We start from the raw sequence: 20,709 nt of genomic DNA on the forward strand, positions 1-20,709 counted from the left end.
ATGACACTGAGATGAGGCTGGTTATGACACAGCGATGAGGCTGGTAATGACACAGAGATGAGGCTGGTTATGACACAGCGATGAGGCTGGTTATGACACAGAGATGAGGCTGGTTATGACACAGAGATGAGGCTGGTAATGACACAGCGATGAGGCTGGTAATGACACAGAGATGAGGCTGGTTATGACACAGAGATGAGGCTGGTAATGACACAGAGATGAGGCTGGTTATGACACAGCGATGAGGCTGGTTATGACACAGCGATGAGGCTGGTTATGACACAGCGATGAGGCTGGTTATGATGCAGAGATGAGGCTGGTTATCAATCCTACCATCTGCGAGGTTGTGTGACTGTGTACCTGATTGCTGTCCTGTGGTGGGGGTGATACCAGTATGAGTCACTTTCTCTGTTTCTCTCTCTTTCTCCCTCACTCCTTGTCTACCTCTATATATTGTATATATGCTTAATTTCTGTTACAACATTTCTACTGCCTCATTAGGATGCCCATCCAATTGTAATGTGTAACTTATTGGTCTGCATTATGCTAATAACCCCTGTGTTACCGTGTGTTACCATGAACTCAGCTCTTCAGGTAGCATTGCATCATTCTGTTTTAAATGTCTTAATACTCACTAACTGAAGTGAAGAACCAGCTATTGTTTTATAGACTGCCAACACCAAAATGGGCAACATTCCCTATAAAGTATCAAATCTCTGCTGCCCACGTTTACAAGGTTAAACCATAAATCAGTCTAGCCAAACTGTAAACCTCTGACAAGGCAGGCTGTTTTAACATTAAAGGACTTCGCTTGGCTGATTATGCTAGATTAATGTATGCTGGGCTATACAACAGAACCTGATCTTTCCAATGTATTTGTTAATTATAATCTGGAATCAGATACATTTATTATGCTTTATACACATTAAACCTCCATGGTTGGTTGTATGTAAGGGGGGTAGGGATGAGCACATACAGTTAAAAAAAAATGGAAGAGAATACAGCTGCTTTCACTAAACCTTTAGGCAGAAGCAACCCTCAACTTTACTGGACCAGTAAACAGCGCACGGTGGGAATGAAGGTAAGTTGACAGCACTTTTTTAAAATTTGCGTATTTGTGAAAACCTTCTGATCTCCTGTGCATAATCTAGTAGGTCAGGCCTATACATAAACAATGCCCCTGCCACAAAAGCGCAGCAAAACCAATGCCCCTGCAGCGGGGGCATCCACGGGGCGGTTTGTTTATGTTTTGCTTTTCAGTTACACACGTCATAGGCTTTGGTTTTATGCCCCGCCCCACCGGCGTGTGTTCCACTCGCACCCGTCTTGAGTCAGGAAGGATGATGCGTGGTTTATTCTCAGCACATAATAATTAGTCTCAATGCATAATCTGTACTGAGAGCGGCGAACACAAAACATATCATAATTTGTAGTCTCGTCAGTATGCAACTCAATTTATGTTTCATGTTACACAGGTTTCAAAGAAAAATAAACTCTGACAGGTAATGAGTACGGGAACCACAAAATATATCTTAATTTGTAGGCTCGTCAGCATGCAGCGTTCGCAGCAGTGCAAAATCTGCTCTGCCTGGAGTTAAACTATCAATATCTACTTCGTAGACACAGTTGGAGAGTACGCCACACAATTGGCCATTTTTAAAAGAACATTGTACCATTAGTACTAATTCAACAGACCAAAAGCAATACAAAAATACAAAATGACACAACCTGTCAGCAGTACAACAAAAATCAGTCTGATACGACCGCATCAGCAAACTGAGCGAACTAGCCAATTCTTAGCGGCCTTGCTTGGTAGTATGTGCCTGCAAATAAAAAATCAATGTTTCATGTTACACAGGTTTGAAAGAAATATATACTCTGACCTGTAAAGAGCACAGCAACCACAAAATATATCTTAATTTGTAGTCTCGTAAGCGTGCGGCGTCTGCCCACACGAAACAGTCTAATATTAGTTTAAAAAAATAATAAATTAATATTTTAAAAAACAGCACTGACAAGCTTCGGTTATAAAAATAACTGAAAGAGTGTACATATATAACTAATTTTGTGTGTGTGTCTGACATTCAGTATAAAAGTTATTGTCGCTTCAATTTCTCATTACGTCAGAATTTCATCATTTATTGAACTCTGCAAAGGCAGCAATAAAAAATCTGTTCTGGGAACAGAAGCCACTGTTGGTTTGCTTCTTGTTTTTTTGAACAACAGAATCGTCTCATTTTGACAGAGCTGCATAAGAGGACGCAGGAAAGGTGGTGCCAAGCTCAGTTAGCAGGATTTCACTACACAGCTGCTTTACCCCGTTATCAACAATTAGGGTCGACCACAGCATAATTCTGTGATCCTCCTCATATCCCATTCTGTATATATCTGATTCCTCCACTTAAAGAACAGTGCTTAGCAAAAACTCTATCCAAAATCTTAGAAAATGAGCATTTGTAATGAATTTGGAAAAATCTGTTTTCTTCAGTTTATTTGTTCAACACTTAACATTGCTGGTGGCAGTCCAAAAATAACTCCGATTAAGACCTTTCATAGACGTGGCAAATAAAGCAGTAGATATAAAAGCTTTTGGACATGGGGGAGGGGCAAACGTCTTCAGAGAATAGATGTGAACTTAGATGTGAAGATAATCCTATACAGCAGATTTCAACATGTGGTACAGATTGCCATCAAAGGCCACACCTGGCCATTCCACCCTTGTACAGCTTGTAGTGAAATGGTGCGGTAACATTAGCATGGACTTCGTTCATAGCTGCAGGATAGGTCGTTTGACCTGCCTTTTGTGTTTTTGGACACAAGGCATGGGGAAACACCGGCAGACTTCCAGGAGGCTTCTCCCAGATCACAGTCAGCACACTCTTCAGTCAGCATTCTCTTCCATCGCTCTGAGCTCTGGCTCTCCATCACTCCCTGCGTGCATCACAAGGACATTGGCTTTTCATTGGCCTGGAAACTCCTGCTTAAATAGGACACCGTCCTCCCTGCTTTTAAATGGCAGGTTTCCCCTGGAGTCCTTTGGGTTCAGAGCATTTAAGGCACATGAATTAAAGATGAGGACAGATTCTGAATACGGTCAGGTTGGCTGCACTGTCAGTGGCAACTAATTATTTTGCCACTATGCCCACAGTTAGAAATAAGACCACAGTTAGAAATAAGACCACAGTTAGAAATAAGACCACAGTTAGAAATATGTCCACAGTTAGAAATATGCCCACAGTTAGAAATATGCCCACAGTTAGAAATAAGACCACAGTTAGAAATATGTCCACAGTTAGAAATATGTCCACAGTTAGAAATATGCCCAGTTAGAAATAAAACCACAGTTAGAAATAAGACCACAGTTAGAAATATGCCCACAGTTAGAAATAAGACCACAGTTAGAAATATGCCCACAGTTAGAAATATGCCCACAGTTAGAAATAAGACCAGTTAGAAATAAGACCACAGTTAGAAATAAGACCACAGTTAGAAATAAGACCACAGTTAGAAATAAGACCACAGTTAGAAATATGTCCACAGTTAGAAATATGCCCACAGTTAGAAATATGCCCACAGTTAGAAATAAGACCACAGTTAGAAATATGTCCACAGTTAGAAATATGCCCACAGTTAGAAATATGTCCACAGTTAGAAATATGCCCAGTTAGAAATAAAACCACAGTTAGAAATAAGACCACAGTTAGAAATATGCCCACAGTTAGAAATAAGACCACAGTTAGAAATATGCCCACAGTTAGAAATAAGACCACAGTTAGAAATATGCCCACAGTTAGAAATAAGACCACAGTTAGAAATATGCCCACAGTTAGAAATATGCCCACAGTTAGAAATAAGACCACAGTTAGAAATATGCCCACAGTTAGAAATAAGACCACAGTTAGAAATAAGACCAGTTAGAAATAAGAGCTAGAAATAGGTTTGACTATAGAGCATCCAATGGCAAGTATACTCTTCCCTCTATAGACATTCTACTGGCTACTCTCATCAATGCCCCTGGTTAAGTGTTACAGCCTGGTCTAGGTCCAGACCGCAACAGAAAAGAGCAGAAGCCACTGTTGGTTTGCTTCACGTTTTATTGAACAACACATACAGAGTGTCTATTATTTATTATCAAGTATCTAGTATCTATCTATTAGATAGATAGATAGATAGATAGATAGATAGATAGATAGATAGATAGATACATACATACATACATACATACATACATACATACATACATACATACATACATACATACATACATAAGAACTACCTTACTTACCCACAATAAAGTGAAACCTCAAGATCCTTACTCCCTGTTCCAAACAGTTGTACAATGGAGTGCACAAATAAGGGGGTCAGGAAAGTACTTCGAGGCTGTTAGAACTAGTTGAGCGGGGTAATTTCGCCATCTAGTGGTAAGAATCTTCGAAATAAGAATGTACAACATTGTTATTATCCACTGGTTATAAAGGCGTAGTAATATTAATTATAGTATAACAGTCTTTTCCTGCATATAATAAAAGTAGCCTATATGCAAAATATTTAAAATATATATATAGGCCTTGCCCCTCGCGTGTTATTTGGAATTATTGTTAAACGATTTACAATCGATTAAGTGTTCATCGATTAAATTATATCTCGTGTAATTTTTTATTGTATTGTGTTGCATGAAATTGTTGATTTCAACAGACATTTCAGTGTAGTACTGGAATAGTGAAGTATATGTACCGTCACAGCAACGCAAAAGCAAAAACTGTTCCCGCCCGGTTTCGAACCGAGGACCTTTCGCGTGTTAGGCGAACGTGATAACCACTACACTACGGGAACTTCTGTGGGAAAGATTCAGTATGTCTTACTGATATGTCTTATACCATACCGTCTTATACACTTTACTGCTGACTTAACTAGTTTGCCGTGTCGAACCATTGCTACTCACCTCTCAGTGAAGCGTAGTTAGTTAGCTAGGTTAGGTTAGCTGGCTAAGGATCTATAACGGTAAGATCACTTTAAACAGCGGTTACTTACGGTCTTGACACCCCGACATTTCCTGATCTCGTCTGGCTTCAGCGGGGTTGGGCATCGGTACTTGTATATAGTCAATTTAACCTCAGGGGAAGCTAAGTGCTGTAACATTTGCTAAGCAGTCTTTCACTGCAAGTAAACAGTAACTGAGCGATTATTATTATTCAATTTCTCCACCATTTTTAAGCAGTCAAACAAACTGGCAATCTGTTTTTGTCTGTTTATTAATGTGAATGTATGGAAACTGGCCACAGCTAATATAGCTTACGCTATCTCTGTGAAACCTGTGTGATATTACATTACTGGTGCATTTCTCTAAAAGCATGTTCTAACACTTGTTTTGAAGGTCCTGGATGGTTGCCCAGTCCGCGGGGTTAGTGCGAGGATGAAGTGAGAAAACAACCGATTCGAGCAGGTTTCTACATGGCAACGGACAACCTTCATGTCTGACAACGTGCTGTTAAGTAAATCATTTTTGATTAGTTACTTAAACTAACTATCCTAATATAAGTTAAAACAACCCAATGCAGCAGTTACAAATATTTCTTTAGTTGACAAATAATATTTTTAATAGTCTATCTGTTTATCCATCCATCTATCTACTTAAATAGGAATGCGTTTGAATATGATTAAACAGCACAAATACACTACAAACAACACTGGGTATTAACAGCAAAAATATTCACAATAAAGTCGAAGGACTTTTCAAACCCCTGGATAGCGAGTGGACTTTAAGTTTACCATTGTGTGTGTTCTTTGAAAAGACGCAAATTCTTCGACTTTATTGATTTACTTAACATCACTTTGTCAGATTAATAATAATCTCTTATAGTTTAATGGACTAATTTTCATGCGACAATTATTTTTAACCTGTTCATCTAGCTGTTCATTATGTGATTGACTGCCAATATTAAGCAAAAATCTCCTTAGTTCACCTAACTTTGCATCTCATTGACGTAATTACAAATCTTTTGTCCAAATGAATTGAATGAACAGTTAATGAACAGTTACTACCTGCCAAGATAATTATTGATAAAGTATACTTTGTTATTCTAGCACGTTTTGCTATTAGGCAAAATCCAAAAAAACAAGAAACATGAATTATCAACACGTTTATTTAAATGTTTCATTTAAATAGCTTTGATAACCAGCAAATAGCCATACAAATAAAAATCTAAGCCAGTAAAATATCGCTGCATTTCGTGACAGGCCGAATGCCGCAGGGCCAAGGAGCAGGGCGCACAGACGTCTCTGGACGAAACAATGCGGCTTACGGCACTCACATTAATCAGACAACGCGATATAAACAAGCGGAAGAAGCAAAGCGTGAACATAAATGAGAACATGAACAATGACCGATAATATGTTACAAATCACAGGGGTTTATATACATGCATAGATGAAACGAATAACAAGGTGCAGGTGTGCGATAAGGCGGCGCGGCAGCAAACAAGGCGCAGTTATAACGAAAACAGTCAACAAGGACGAGCCCACAGGCACATGGCGGGCCGTACCATGTGATATGTGGGAAGGGGGCGTACCGATACACATTTAAAAACATTAAATTTACGGGAAAAAAAGTGTTGGCTGCCACGTGGATTTACTAATCTAAACAGATAGTCTGCCTAAACCTTTGTACAATGAAAAAAACAATCCAACTGAAGTAAAAGTTTCATTGTTAAAAAAAAAGTAAACTTACCCTTTCACAAGGGTATTGTGACTCTTAGTCAATTAGTACTTACTGTCAGAGTTTGTTTTTCAATTTATAAACTCCTGCTGAGCAGGCTTTTCCCCCAACCTTCACGATCATTCACTGCATTACTTCAGAAGTGTATCTCCGCTCTTTCAGGTAGTCCACACTGAGAGCATACAGAAGTCCAATCACTGGCATTTGGCAATGACGCAGGTCTTCCGTTAGCACCTGTTCCCCAATGACTAAGATTACACTGACAATGTTGACATTTGCAACTAGTCGCACAATCAGGATGCTGATCTTAACCCCTCTAATGTTTTTTTCCCTCTCGTCTGTTGGCTTTATTTGAAAACAAGTAACAGAGAGCGGTATCATTTTAACATTCAATCAAGCATGCAGAGTAAATGTGTAAATGTAAATGTGTAAATGTAAAAGTAAATGTGAACAGCACTATGCTACTAAAGACATACCTGACGCATGTTCACGGAGTGGGCAGGATCTTCTGACATATGTTAATGAAGTGGGCAGGGTCTTCTTAGATATGTTAATGAAGTGGGCAGGGTCTTCTGATATATTTTAATGAAGTGGGCAGGGTCCTCTGACATATGTTAATGAAGTGGGCAGGGTCTTCTCGCATAAAATACGGTAGGCCCATCTGCTGCTTCCCTCTCTCTCTCTGATTGGAGTTCTGTTTAAAATAAACATTAAAAAACACGCAGAAAGTGTCAGCATGTTTTTAAAAGACATTATGATTTTAAATCACTTTTAAGAAACTGTAAATTATTAGTAAGCCCACAGTAATGAATAAACAACTCATACAGTACAAGAAAAATCTAAGAAATAATGGTTGCAAAGCTCATCAATACTGGCAGATCCTTTAGTGTCATGGCCCCAAAATTATGGAACACTTAACCTCAATCTGTCTGGCTCCTCACTTTCATCCTTCAAATCTCAACTTTAAAACACCTCATTTCTCAATACTTTCATAACTTCTCTTCCTATCCGTATTTGTTAATTATTGTGTTGATTGTGTGAATTATTTGTCTTTTTTTGTTTTTCTTCTCCATCTCTGTCAGTGTGAAGCAACCTCGTGTCTGTGAAAGGCGCCATATAATTTGAATTTATTATTATTATTAATAATACTGACTGTCAATTATCCGAATAAAGTGCGACAAGAAAGAATGGGGAAAGGAAGGTGAAATTATAAGTGCACTCACGTCACTTTTCAAACGTTGCATCACATCCCTGAGCTTTGTTATTCCCACATTTCTTTTTGAGTGATATAACTCAAGGAGCTTTATTAGATGCTGATCCAGGCCTTTGTAGAACTTCTTCAAATCCATGTACATGATCCTCTGAATTAAAAGACAATCTGTTGAATACATGTAAGCAAAATATGGAGCTGTCCAGCTATTTTTAACAAAAACAGCCATAATTCATTTTTATGTCACCATGGTCCAATTAATGTTCAAGGATTAAAAATGACAATGTACTTACATGTCGCTCAGTGAAAAGTGAAGGCCAGTTTAATTTTATCTCTGTCACTAGTAGCTCTTCTTCCACATTTTCTCTTCTTTTTAAGGCAAACGTGTTCTCCATTTTCTCAACCAAAATTTTCCAGTCTGGAAATCTATTTGGCTTCCCATTGGATTTGGATTTGCTCCCCTTTCGAGCACTGCCAAGTTCTTTCTCACCAGGAATGCTGGCAAGAAATTTATCTTCTTGATCTTGGTTGTTGAAGCACCATCATATGCACCTCTTTTGCCTCCATTAATAGTAACCTCTGGACATTCAGCTTCTCTGAGCTTTCGGCGAAAGTCGCCTCATACTCCTCACTGGATGGGTACACCTTGTGTGTGTAGATAGCATCAGCAAGCTTGTCAAGAATTTGCTTTCATGTTCATGTCAATAGACTCTTCTCTCTGTTGAGGTCAGAGAGGCGCTTTCGCTCCCTGAAAACCAAGACAGAGAGACTGAAGAGGAGCTTCTTCCCACAGGCCATTCGGGCCCTGAATCAGGGAAACTGATAAACTGTGGGGACCACCACCACCATGTAACATAACTGTATAACTGTGTGTGTGTGTGTGTGTGTGTGTGTGTGTGTGTGTATATATATATATATATATATATATATATATATATATATATATATATAAAATTTCAATTACCTTGTAACACAACAACTGTAAATATGTTATTCTACGAAATGGATCTGTACATTCTGTAGATTGTGTACATATATACACAACCATATACATTGTACATTGTGTATATAATCATAATATACATATATTGTACATACATTGTTAATATATTTTGTACATACATAGAATATATATATTTCTCTTTGCATATATATATTTCACATATATAGAATATCTATATTTCTCTATGCACCCGTTTTCTTTTCCTCAGTTTGGACAGAGCACTCTCCACCATTTCACTGCGAGTTATACTGTGTATGACTATGTATGTGACAAATAAACCAAACTTGAACTTGAAACTTGAAACTTTGTTACTACAAGTAGTGTGCCATCTTTCTCATTTCCGTTTCTTAGTTGCACCATCATGGGAAACACCTGGTACAATAATGGGATCAGGCCAATGCTTACATCGATCTTTTAGGTGCGGTGCCTCAGAAAGGGACGACAAGCTTGCAGTGTCCAAGGTGGAATTAGTGAGAGGTGAGTCAGTAGAGGACAATTTAAAGACCACCTTTACAGTTGCTCTTTGAGATGGTAGGTCACTAATGGATGGAAGACTGCAGAGCTCATTCCTGAATTCTGGATCTTCATATACATGAGCATCCAGTTTAATTCCAGAAGCTTGTAATCTGGAAAATCATCTTTTAAGTTTCAGTGGTCAGATGTTTTTAATTCAAGATAACACAATATTTCTTCAGAATACTGTGCAGAAGCAAGGATGTCTTTTATGTGCATTAGTGTCTCCCAAGCCTTGTCATTCTCAGCAATTTTATTACCTATTAAAAGCCTTGGTGAGACTCTTAAAAGAGTCCAATTCTTGTGACTGTTGCCTCTGATTGATGATTTGAAATGGAATGGCTTTAGAATTTCTGAGGTCTGTTTGTTTTGTCTGAAAATGTATATGGGAAAGACTGAATAACTACACTGCCTGGCCAAAAAAAGGTCACCACCTGGATTTAACTAAGCAAATAGGTATGAGCCTCCCATTGGATAATTACTGCATGGGTGATTGTTTCAGCTGGCAACAAGTTATTTAACCCTAACTGATGCAGTGAGTAGGTTCTCATTTGTTAAACAACCATGTCGAAAGACACATCCTGTGGTCGTGGAAAAGATGTTAATCTGTTTCAGAAGGGTCAAGTTATTGGCATGCATCAAGCAGAGAAAACATCCAAGGAGATCGCTGAAACTACTAAAATCGGGTTAAGAACCGTCCAACGCATTATTAAAAAGTGGAAGGACAGTGGGGAAACATCATCTTCGAAGAAGGAATGTGGTCGTAAAAAAATCTTGAATGATCGTGATTGGCGATCACTTAAACGTGTGGGGAAATCAAATAGTAGAAAGCAACAGTAGAACTCAGGGACTTGTTTAATAGTGAAAGTAAGAGCATTTCCACATGCACAATGCGAAGGGAACTCAAGGGATTGGGACTAAACAGCTGTGTAGCCTTAAGAAACCACTTGTCAGTCAGGCTAACCGGCAAAAACGACTTCAGTTTGCTAGGGAGCATAAAGATTGGACTCTGGAGCAATGCAAGAAGGTCATGTGGTCTGATGAGCCCTGATTTACCCTGTTCCAGAGTAATGGGTGCATCAGATTAAGAAGAGAGGCAGCTGAAGTGATGCACCCATCGTGCCTAGTGCCTACCGTACAAGTCTGTGGGGGCAGTTATTCCATCAATGGATTTTTTTCTTCCCTGATGGCACGGGCATATTCCAAGATGACAATGCCAGGATTCATTGGGCTCAAATTGTGAAAGAGTGGTTCAGGGAGCATGAGACATCTTTTTCACACATGGATTGGCCACCACAGAGTCCAGACCTGAACCCCACTGAGAATCTTTGGGATGTGCTGGAGAAGACTTTGTGCATCAATACAAGATTTTGGGGAAAAATTAATGCAACTCTGGACAGAAATAAATGCTGTGACATTCCAGAAGCGTGTGGAAACGATGCCACAGCGAACGCATGCCGTAATCAAAGCTAAAGGCGGCCCAACAAAATATTAGAGTGTGTGACCTTTTTTTTTTTTTTGGCCAGGCAGTATATATTAAGGTCATCCAAAGTAATGTACTTCCTGAAAGCCAGTGCATGCAAGCAGAGGCTCAATTCATTTTGTATTAGCCCCTCAAAAAGATCATGGTGCCAATCTATTGGAAATCTCGTGGCAGTGGTGATGTGTGCGAGCCTGTTTGGAGTTTGGAGAACAACAGAACCTGTCCACATCAAATCTCTCTTGGAATCCAGCTAAAGAATAAGCAGAAAGGTTGTGTGCTGACACACGGAGAGCCGTATCTTTAATACACTCATCAAATCTCTTTATGCACAGCCCATCTTGTTCCAGACATTCAGTGTCCCAGAGCAGCAGGTCGAGGATCTTCTCATAGCCATATGTATTTATATCACTAGTAAAGCTCAAACAAGCCAGGCAGATTGATGTTAAAGCCAACCGCTGTCAGAGAAGTAAGTTTGCAATTACCCAGTATACTGCACAAATGTTTGTATTTTTTACAAGATGTGCCCAAAGGATTGCACAACTCAGAATCTCTTTGTACAAACCAAGGGCTAAACACAAAGAACAGAAAATTATTTTTGCTTGCAGTAGAGTCCATCTCTGCAAGTTTATGTGAAGCCCAACTGAGTCCCAGTTTCAGACATATCTGCCTGAAAATCCTTGTCTAAAACATCAGTCACTGAAAAGCTCACTTAAGATGTTCAAAAGTGCAATATACACAAACGTGCTCTCACATGCTGAATCAAGGACATACTCCACTTTCAATAAGTGAAAAATTTTATTTATATAAATAAGTTCTCCTGTGGTCAGTTGCAAGTCTACCTTGCCCTGAAAGGGTTAACAGCGGATTTGTATACTTGACCATATCTAATACAACTGCAATGAGTCATCAAATGTTGTTATGATGCAGGAGAAAGTCCTTGACACATTTTTATGTCTTCAATATTTCTTCATATCCATCATCATCATTTGATGACATACTTGACCTGTTATACTGTGTTTATATCATTAGCTTCACGTTAATTAGTGTGCTATTATATTTCAACTAAATTTTAAAATGTTCCAAGATATTGAGATGGTGGCTTCGACTCTTATGCAAAGTGAAAGTAGATTTGAAGCTGCATCCTTTGAATGGACAAGTAACAGATTTGTTATTTCTTAAATTATTTGTGAAATGCGAGAAATATTGATTAACATCAAGATTTTCTGAGAAGTAGCATTTTTGTGTACATCTATATTATGTTCAGAAGATCTCCTATGATGTCTTTTTAAATGATTCTTTAATGCTACTCGTTCTGAACGAGCATATGCCGTCTGGGTATATTAAGGGCAATGGGCAAGACTTCCCACAGTGCCCATGTTTTAATGTGTAGGGCCAAACAAGGGTAGCCCGATTTGTAAATGAAAACCTACAGTACTTACAGGTCTAGCTCGTTCAGTAACGAATCAAACACCTAGAAAGTGAAAAAAAAAACCTTTAGAAAAACACAAATCATTTGCACGAGAGGAAAATGTATTTCTAACAATTGAATGCATGCAGAAGCATGGCTAATAAATCATGAAAGGCCGCAGCAATATGTGACGCATTTAATTTCCGGTCAATAAACCATATACATGGAAAATAGTGTATGTTAATTTGAATGGAATTCTACAAGGCATACAACAGCATATTTTAAAAAAGCATATTTTTTAAACCCAAAACGTACCTAGCTAGCACATGCCTTATGTAAAGTAAAACCTCATGGAGATTTCTTTGTACATGTGTTAAAATGTAAGTACAACGTTTAAGAACTATATTTATGCCTTATATATGCCTTTTAATTAAAACACAAAAGCAACTTCGGAATATAGGTTATAGTGCTCAGTTGCAAAGTTTTTAAAAAGCAATATAAAGATAGCTAGATGGATCATCTGCGCTTTCGCGATGCGATTACCCAGATAAGTTTAGCAAAACTGGATGCGTAAAAATGGTAAAAACTGCGATCCTGATTTGAAAGGGAAAATCACGACGAGCAGCCACGGTTGCCCTCAACGTTGGCGCTCCTTCCCGGAAGTCACAGCAGCGTCTGCGCGCCTGACGTCACGTCGCGGCAATAGACATCCAATAAAAACATGATATGAGCTTCCGATCCGATGACAGATTTCTGAAGGGATTCGCCACTATTTTCATATAATAATTGTTATGAAAACATGAAATGAAAACAATTATAATTGTTATAATTAATATTATTATACTTATTATTATTCTTACGATTTTAATCGCTAAATTTTAGTGTAAATTCTGAGGCAACAGGTCACATTTTGTTACTTTTTCAAAAGGACACGGAAAATAAATACGCCATTGTTTAAAATAAAAAGTTATAAAGCTATAAAGAACTTTACAGTATGTAATAAAATTAGCTTAGAATATAATTTATTTGTATTTAATGGAATTTCTAACGAGCTGTGTATTTTTAAAGAAAATTTAACACTTTTCGCAAATACGTATATTTTCATTTGAATGTGTTGTTTTGACTAACTAAATTATTTTAGTCAGAACAACACATTCAAATGACTAACCTAACTAAATTATTTTAGTTAGTCAAAACACATTCAAATGAAAATATATGTATTTGCGAAAAGTTAAACATTTTATTTAAAAATACACAGCTCGTTAGAAATGTCATTGCATAAATATAGATGACAATTTAAGATGCTGAACTGTACAGGAGTGTTTTGTAGTCAGTTGACATTGTGGAAGGCTTTTAAGGAAGAACTCTACTCAGTGCCAGTTTGTGTTTGTGTAACTTATGTCAGGTATGTCTTGTTGCTCTGTAGTCAGCTGCAAGCCATTTTCTTCCTTTTGTTAAAACAACATATATATTTTTTTGCTTTTATCACTAGTCATAAGTTGAGTAGACTCAAATGAGATGTTAAGTTAAATATTTGTAAATAATTTGTCATTATAACAATTTATGTTGATTCACAAATTATTATTTGTTCATTTGACTGAAAAGCCTAACGATATTTTACAGTGTAGACAGCTCTGTTAAACTAGAAATTTAACTAGAAAATTATAAACAAGCACAGATAAATTTGCTATTGGTTGTGGAAGAGGTACATTCGGGTGATACAGACTGTGCCTACATAATAGCACAACACCAGTAGCTGCCTATTCATTAATATCCATGCTACACCAGAAGTAACTGAGTATGTGTTGTATGGTTGATATATTGCTATATTTATTTGCATTATTCCTTATACACACACACACACACACACACACACACACACACACACACACACACACACACACACACACACACATACACACACATTTAGTCATTGCCATCTTCATGCTAGGATTTGTAGGCTGTGAGCCATGATGGAATGTGGAAAATAAAGATTCAAGTGATAAACAATGACCTGCCTCTAACTGGATTTTCTGCCAATATAAACACTACCCTACACAAACTGGCACTGAGTGCAGTTCTTCCTTAAAAGCCTTCCACAATGTCCACTGACCACAGAACACTCGTATACAGTTCTGCATCTTAAATTGTGACCTACATGTTGCCTGGATACTGTCAACTGACTTTTTCAAAAACATATTCTACTCCGTAGCAGCTATTCTGCAGCATGGCCTTAATAATTCCCTGCTTTGAGGTATTTTCCCAGATCACTTAAAATATCTGCCATTAAGTCACATGTGAAAAAGAACTCACTGGACACTTCTAGATTACACAACCACAGATATTACTCAAATCTTAATTTTACGGGAATGATCACTGAGAAGGTGATTTTATCCAAGTAGGTAAATTTTAGTGTAAATGGATATTGTAACAAATTCCAATTGGCTTTCCAACTCCATCATAGTAAAGACTCCTAAAGGTATTAAATGACATATGCCTCAATAACAGTAGTCAAATGGGTTGGGTCAGAAGACCACTCTTACTTTGTGAGGATTGTTATGGGTCTCGTCGGATGGATGTAACATGCGTTAAACCAGTGCATACCAAGCGACGTATCTGCCTGTTTGCCTTCTTTGTTCTCAACTTCTGTTTTCCTTCTAGACCTCCTGCCCAGGACACCTCCTGAACTCTGCCTTTTCCTCTCGACTCCAAACCGGATAGATAACGACTCCGATTGGCCCGGCACTATGTCCTATCGAGAGAGTGCAGTTCTCTCGCTATTTGCTTTGTATCCTGCATAGCAAGCATGTTTTGTTTTGCATCGTTACACTCACCGGATAATTACAGCATAATACACACGCTATGTCTGGAGCACACAAATAACTGGATGAGAGAAAACAGGGTTTTATCTGTGTTTAATCTCTACATTGGCTTCTAGTTAGTTATAGAGTGGATTTTAGAGCACTACTATGATAGGAAATCACTGAATGGACTAGGCCCAGAAAACATTTCAGTATGTTCAAAGAATAAATACCTAGTGTCTATGAATGCAGGTTAACTAGCAGAAACCATATTTCAAACTAATTATGGTGAAGCACCATTTATGCTACACACAGCTGGAGACAACTTCCAGAAGAACTTCTTTTGCCCCTAAATGTCAAGTCAATTTTATTTATATAGTGCTTTTTACAATAGTTGTTGTCAATGTGGCTATTGTGGCTATTTCAAAATGACTTCTATTGTCTTGTTCCTATAACTGAGCTTCAAGACTTGCACTTTATTTTTGCAACACTTTAGTATCGTACTTTAAGATTGGAAATTGGTAGTGGAAGTGGGTAAAGAACTACATGGCCCACTGTGTACTGCTTTAACTAATCTGAGGCCAGACATTATGTTGTACTCTGAAAGAAAGCAGATAGTTTGCTCTATAGAGTTCACAATTCCATTTGAGGAAGACCTTGATGAAGCTTTTGAGAGGAAGAAGCTGAAGTATGCAGACTTGGGGACTGAGGTGAGAGAACGTGGATGGCAGGCCAGTGGACATAGGTGCTAGGGCAGGCCAGTGGACATAGGTGCTAGGGCAGGCCAGTGGACATAGGTGCTAGGGCAGGCCAGTGGACATAGGTGCTAGGGCAGGCCAGTGTACATAGGTGCTATGGCATTTGTAGCTGTTTGCCACATTGGAACGCAGGCTGTTTGGAGAAATGCATATAAAGGTGAAATGACTGAGGTGTTCGGTGTCTCAGGTACATGAAGGACTAGGCAGATTGTTCTGTCAAGTCATTGTGTAATATGATAGGTTCAGACGGAATCTGAGGCAATGAACACACATGCCAGTGCGGCTGGGTATGGCCTTAGCCAGTGCGGCTGGGTATGGCGTTAGTCAGGAAGGGAGTATGGATCTGCTCTGTTTGGGAATGCTTGGTTGTGTAATAGATAAAATCCACATGGAACTGGCAACACTGAATAAAGATTAGTGGTGCCATTGGAGCTGGGCCTTGCCGTAGTCGCCAGGGAGGCCGATGTGGCTGTACGTCTAAAGAAGTGTATGTGGCCGGTTTAAAAGTGAGTTTAGAGAGGGTTGGGATGCCAGAGCTCACTGAAGCCTTCTGGACGTGTCAGGCATTTAATTCAGCAAAACACTAATGAAGGCAGGTGCCTACATAATGACCTCTTTGGAGAGCTTGTGATGTGATTGCCAGTACGAAGTGACTGGTCTGAGCCCTGTGTGAAGCTCTAATGGTCTTATCCTGTGTATCATTACAATTGTCCTTTAATGAAATTTCAAATATTTTTAGTTGATTGTATTGTCTTTTAAATGTATGTTTTATTTCACTATATTTAATTACACTTATCACTTCTATTCAATGGACTTTTATTTGTAAAGCACCTTCAATTGCTATAAACCTGTCTTTCTTTGCCTATAAACCTGCCAAGTCCTGGTTCTAGGTGTAACTAATTTTTGTTTTTTTCAACCCGCTCACATTTCATCTTATTAAAAAAATAAATCAGACCTTCATCCAGCAGTTGTAATCAACAACAGCTTGTAGCAGATTTGGACTGGATGTCCGTTTGCTCCGTGTGGTGTGCGGGGGAAATGCCTGTAAGCGCGCCCCCGTCTGGCAAGCGCTGAAAGTTGCGCGTCCATGTCGAGGCCAGTGCTGCTCATAGCTGCTCGTTGCCTTTCAACGCGCTTCAGTGAACTGTGTCTGCTAGTTCAGTAAGATGTGGGCTACATCTGGGCTCCCGTGTTTTAAACAGGGGAGAAAATTATCCACTTAATTAACACCAGTGTTTATTTAAATTGAAGAATTCATATTTTAAGAGTGACTTTAAAAAAAAAGTATTACTATGCTAAATCGGGAAATGTGCAATACCTTGGTTTGAACAGCGTTCCAGTGCTTAAAGTTGAAAAGGTAACATTTGTTTCTCATTACCTTTACTCCATGCAGTATCACAGGTACATGGAAATATCCACGCCACCTTTTCACATATAGCTATTCCTACCCTTCCTACGCACACTGGAACTGTAAAAAGAATAATTATATATATATATGAGACTGACGTTTAAATGAATACATTATGATAGCTTGATATCATGACGATATATCATGATATATATATATGCGGTTTAATGTCTTCGCAATCAAACTATCAAACCATAATTCTTGTGATAAGCTCGATAGGCAAAGGACTTCAGTCTGTTTTTTGCCCTGGTCATGATATCATGACGATATATATATATATATATATATATATATATATATATATATATATATATATATATATATATATATGTATATATATATATATATATGTGTATATATATATATATATATATATATATATATATATATATATATATATGTGTGTGTATATATATATATATGTATATATATATATATATATATATATATATATATATATATATATATATATATATATATATATATATATATATATATGAGACTGACGTTTAAATGAATACATTATGATAGCTTGATATCATGACGATTAATATATATCTTGAAATGGAACAAAGGATCGAAATGTTAAAGTTATGACGGGGCGTTTTAAGCTCTGACAACTTCTGCAGAGGAGCCCGAGGCTAGTCCTGTTCCCCGGACTGAAGGTGTTCTGTAAACTATGCATCTCATTGTATAGTTCTTTCGCTTTAGGACCGCGTCTGGCCCACAGCATTATTTTATGGAAGCCCCCGTGTTCGGTTACTTATAAATTGTTTTTACCATCAAGCCAGTTATACTAGGTAGTATTGAACTATTTGTGACATTTCCTCGGTCGGGAACCGAAGCGCATCACACTGTCCGCTCTTTCGGGAAACCAGTGGTAAATCATTCCGATCGAGTGTCCGGATCGATTAGTCGTTAGGCCTAGTCGTGCGGGAGTCCGCGGCTATGGGAAAGTCAATGGGAATGGATGAGCACGGGTCCGTAACTGAAGATGGAGACCTTCCCTCGCCCGTGGTGCTTAAGGATAAACGATTTGCCCGTTGAGCTACAACTGCTTTTCAAAGGTCTATAAATATGTCCGCAGGTTGTCTGAAGAAGGGCATCGTAAGCTGCGTTGATAGCCAGTTGCCGGGAAACACGCTTGCAAATGGACGATTCTCTTCAAATACCTGTCAATCAAAGGTACCCGTATCAGCCCGCCGAGCTACAACAGTTGGCGTGATTTATCCAGATCCGTCTCCTTTAGCACTAAACCACATGGCTCTTAAATTCTAGCACGCCAAGCGCTTAGATCGCTTACTTTTTAACGCACAAAAGGAAACGGTATAAGTAGACTATATGGTTATACTATACAGCTGTAAGTTAGTGTATGTTCAACACTTGCTTTAGAGTGTACATTTACAATTATGACACTAGGTGGCAGTAAAGCACCAATAATTATGCTATTCACTCAACGGTAGAATTTTTATTTTTACTTGGAGTGGATGCGTGTGATGGACAGTTTCACTACAGAGGAACGTTTGGTCTGTACGTCAGGAAACTATGCTGTTGCTTAAACTACCTGTGTTAAAAGATGAACCGCGGTTACACGTTTTTTTTTTCTGGTCTTACTTAACCTTAGAATGTGCTCATGTCCAGGGTTGGAACGGTTCTACGACTGGACAGTTATCGTTTACACGGTACCGATCATGTAGTGGCCGTTTGGTTCTTTTCAGAAATTGCAGAGAAAGTTTTTTCCCTTTCCCTTCCAAGACGTTGCTCTTTCGGCACATATCTGTCAGTTTGCTGAGGTTACATAACCTCATTAAACCATAGGCTGTGTTTGATCCCGTCTCAACACGCTTGTGGCTTTTTTGTGTCTCAAACAACTAGTTGATTCGGGTTTTGCACTGCGCGTTGAAATTTATAACAAGCACGCTGCGGTTTAATGCACGGGGAAATGCGGATGTCTTCGCAATCAAACCATCAAACCATAATTCTTGTGATAAGCTCGATAGCCAAAGGACTTCAGCCTGTTTTTTCTCGAGTGCCCGTGGTCTCGCGTATATTTCCCACGCGACCCCACTCGCGCGTTTGCAAAATGGTATAAAATCCTGTCTTGGCTTTGTTACATGCACTTCAATTAGTCTACCCGTTCCCCCTTTTTACCCACTCGCTCAAAGTGAGCAATAGCTTAGCGAACATATGAATGAATCAGATTTATTACGGAGTAGTGACGGAACGTGGTCGACCAACGAACGTGCTTGATCAGCACACAGTCTCGCACTTCAATTTTAATGAGAGGGTTTTTTTCCCCCATTAGCCTTATTTTATAATTTTATTTCCCCCACCCCCCACTCTTCCACCAAAGCAAGCATTTCAGATTGAATTTAACCGAAAAGCTGAGGGTCGCGCTTCTGACTGCTCAGCCCGTCGTAACGCACCCCACTGAGTTAACACCGTTTTGTGTACGTTTGTTTTTTTAATTCTGTGATATTACCCCGTATTTAGTAATTAGACTCCGTTCGTCGGTGAACAGAATATTAAAAAAGGAATTCAAATACTTTAACTCAGCAATAATAGTGTGAGGATAGACGCAAAACTACCGGCATTCCACAAAATGAGGGCATTATAATTCATTTAATATTGTGGAAAGTTTGTCGTTCTTTATGTAAAGCTATTCTTTCCGCACGCAGGGAACTGTTTCCAAAAAATGAACAGCTAGCTGGCAGTTCAGGAAGTCTTAAAACCCCGAAGTGATATTATTAATGTAATTTTATTAAAGCCATTTTCATTCGCCAGTGATTTTAAAGCAATTATGCATTGTTGCTATTGGACACTAAGTCTCTCCACAGAATATATCTAAATACTCTTTGCCATCTCTTTGGGGTGTTTTCCAGAGGTCTAGACTGTTTTCCATCTGATGGAACTTGGACTGAGTTCGACACTAATAATGTTAAACTTGCAGTCGAAAAGTAAACGCCAGGGTTTTCACCTTTTGCAATACACTAACTACAAAGTATCGCATGAACCATGTGCACCGTAGCCTGCTTTCTGCCGTAGACTACTGCGGTGGCGGAATGTTTCCGCTTATTTGAGGCGGAAAAGCTGGGCAGAGCGAGTCGCAGCGCCCCGCGGACCGTTGGCAGACTGAACGGATGTGAGAACTTATCCGTGCACGTTCGGCTTCCCTTTACACGCGCCTCCTCGGTGGCACTGCTCGCGGGCCACCGCTACTTTCTTGACCCGGCTTTCACTCTCTGGGTTTCGCTGCGCGGTGTTATGAATGAGGGAGAATTAAAATTGTCTAGGGGAAGTGATGCCAACATCACGTTAATTAAAAGACCGCGGTGAACAGTCGTTAAAAAATGCTCAGACGCTCAGCATATTTTATCCTTCTCCTTTTTTTTCTCGGAATCTTACGGTAT

At 38.9% G+C, this 20,709-nt stretch overlaps 1 long non-coding RNA gene and 1 other non-coding gene across 2 annotated transcripts; both read right to left on the minus strand.

Moving 5' to 3' along the window:
- Nucleotides 1–4,760: 4,760 nt before the first annotated feature.
- On the minus strand, nucleotides 4,761–4,833 carry trnav-aac (transfer RNA valine (anticodon AAC)). Its single transcript has one exon. It is a non-coding gene; the product is annotated as a tRNA-Val (tRNA).
- Nucleotides 4,834–6,362: 1,529 nt separating this feature from the next.
- On the minus strand, nucleotides 6,363–8,355 carry LOC145655590 (uncharacterized). The gene is made up of 3 exons (XR_014121640.1): nucleotides 8,219–8,355; nucleotides 7,939–8,076; nucleotides 6,363–7,409 (listed from the first exon to the last, which is right to left on the minus strand). It is a non-coding gene; the product is annotated as an uncharacterized LOC145655590 (long non-coding RNA).
- Nucleotides 8,356–20,709: the final 12,354 nt, after the last annotated feature.

This window comes from Electrophorus electricus, unplaced genomic scaffold (genome assembly GCF_041902795.1).
Source record: "Electrophorus electricus isolate QZ-2024a unplaced genomic scaffold, ASM4190279v1 Scaffold288, whole genome shotgun sequence".
NCBI classification, from domain to species: Eukaryota; Metazoa; Chordata; class Actinopteri; order Gymnotiformes; family Gymnotidae; genus Electrophorus; species Electrophorus electricus.